The following is a 2,500-nucleotide window of genomic DNA, read 5'->3' on the forward strand; positions in this document are numbered from 1 at the left end:
CCAACACCACTTACTAGATTTTCCCAATCCACCTCCTTACAATTAAAATCTCCTACTAGTATCACCTTTCTTTTTCCAGATAATACACTTTCCAAACTCTGTAAAGTATCCTTGATCATATTGTCGTATTCCCTTAATGTCCAAGAATTTGTTTTAGGAGGTACATAGGTCACCATGATTATTAATTCTTTTCCATCACTTTTTATCCTTATGCTTATCACTTCTGCATTGTTCTTCCCATACCAAACCTTATCCACATTTATTTATTTCTTCGTCATAATCATAACTCCTCCTCCACCTTTACTCTCTATCCTTTCTCCATATATTATATTTATTATCCAAATTTATCTTTGTTTTTTCATGCAATTTTGTCTCAGTCAAACACACTATATCAGGCTTCTCCACTATCATATAGTCTTGCAATTCCAATCTACTTGACAGTATCCCATCTATATTAGTATACATTACGGTCCACCCACTGCTCCCCCTAGGGGTTCCTCCGTATTCCTTCTTTCCACATACTACTTTCTGACTCTCTCCTATAACTCTCCAAAAAAACTTTTCTCTTTCCTCCTCAGACCGCTCATCATGTGTGTGTGTGTGTGTGTGTGTGTGTGTGTGTGTGTGTGTGTGTCTGCACCTGCCTGCGTGCGTGTGTGTGTGTGTGTGTTGAGGGAGGACGGGATAGGATGGTTTTCAAAGATTTTAAGTTCCCAACATTTTGGATAAAGGTTTGTAAAGTTGTATATACATGGCAGGCATCACTCAAACACTACTAAATAACTTCGGCATCATAAATCCTGATATAACAAATATAACAAACCTTTTTAATCCTCACGAACAATCCTTGCATTTACCAAACCTTAATAAGCAAGAAAGTTAACTAAATGCCGTATTTTATCAAATTCATTGAAACACTTTTGATAGCTTGCAATAAATGCATTATATGATATCTCCCCTATTGAATTGAGTTGTCATTATGAGCTGCATAGAAAGGCAACCACACCTCCCACTGTGATATACACTAATGCTGTCAACATCTATTGTACATTGTACATTTCAATCAACATCAGGAAAGGATTTCACAGTAGCCTCCTTGGAGTAAGGTCACTCCAAGGAAGGAAACCTTTTCTTTGAAACATATACCAATCAACTCAGGAAGAGAAAACAAGAATGTTGAATGAAATTGCAAAGAAATATGTGTGTGAGGAGTGAGATGGTTGAGGAAAAGTACTAGTCTGGCAGTAGAAGAGAGTGGCAGTGCTGGTGCAGTCATAATGACCATAATTGTCACCATAATGTCACCATAATTATACATTAGAGAACCCCTCTATTCCATATGGAAACATTTGTCAATGCGACCTGAAGAAAAAAGAGAGGATGTGGGTTATCAATATCTCTGCAATCATTCCTTCATTGACATTCCTTGAGTCTGGCTCACTTTAATACTATGAGTGTGACATTGTGCTAAAGATTTGATGAGTGCAGTGATAGGACAAAAATGGGACAATGACACTGATAAACTCTTGAGTGGAAAAAAAGAAGAGCCAAATGTGAGGTAGACATATCAGTAGTCCTGCAACCATACTCAGCATGTATACAAGCAATCATTATGCAATCATATTGCATAACTGACAATGACTGATAATATCAATGAAGCAAAGAAAGGAGAATGTTGATGATGTGATCAGTACAATGACTAAGTTAAATTCATTGTCATTTCACCCACATACATCAGCACTTGCTCAGTGCAGTAACTGTCAAATATAACAACGTAATATTCCTGTCCATTATTTAGTCATAGCTAGGATTATACATAGCCAAGCTGCTAAGCATTAGTGAAATACAAGAGTTGACAGCATTTTATAATGAAGCTACACTTCAAGTTATGTTTCAGAATTCCTTAAGACTATTTATAATTTCCTCAAAATGCAAACACTTACACTTTTCTTTTGTCATCATTGCCAGTGTCTTCTTGCTGCCCATAGACACACATTTTTTTCTCTTAATGAAGCTTCCCTTTTATCCAATACTGTTCCGCATGTCTTGCATAGCTTTGAGTATGCGCTTATCATAAAAAATCCCAAAAACATTTTTGTAACCATTAATTTTCCCAATGTAAATCCTAAATGCCAAACATGATATAACAAGAAATTCTTTGAAACATTAATTGGTCATAATTATTCGCAGGGCAGTATATCATCATCATCATCATAATTTTCGTTTAACATCCACATTTTCCCATTTAGGGTGGGGTTGGATGGGTGATGACTGTTTTCCACAACTGGCGATCTTGTGCCATGTTCCTCTATTCCCAACAAATTCATATCCTCCGTCACACACTCCCTCCACCTTTTCTTTGGCCTTCCTACTGGCTATCAGCCTCCTACCCTCACCTCCTCCACCTCACTCAACACTTCCACTGTCCTTTTCATGTATCTGAACCATCCTAGCCTTCTCCTTCTCAGCTCAACAGAGTGGTCTTTAACTCCACACATTT

At 37.3% G+C, this 2,500-nt stretch overlaps 1 protein-coding gene across 2 annotated transcripts in view; it reads right to left on the reverse strand.

Annotated features, from left to right (window-relative positions):
* LOC123502379 (repressor of RNA polymerase III transcription MAF1 homolog) overlaps positions 1–2,500 on the reverse strand; it is a 28,852-nt gene that overhangs the window by 7,954 nt on the left and 18,398 nt on the right. The window lies entirely within an intron of this gene.

The sequence above is a fragment of the Portunus trituberculatus genome, chromosome 11 (genome assembly GCF_017591435.1).
Source record: "Portunus trituberculatus isolate SZX2019 chromosome 11, ASM1759143v1, whole genome shotgun sequence".
Classification (NCBI taxonomy): Eukaryota; Metazoa; Arthropoda; class Malacostraca; order Decapoda; family Portunidae; genus Portunus; species Portunus trituberculatus.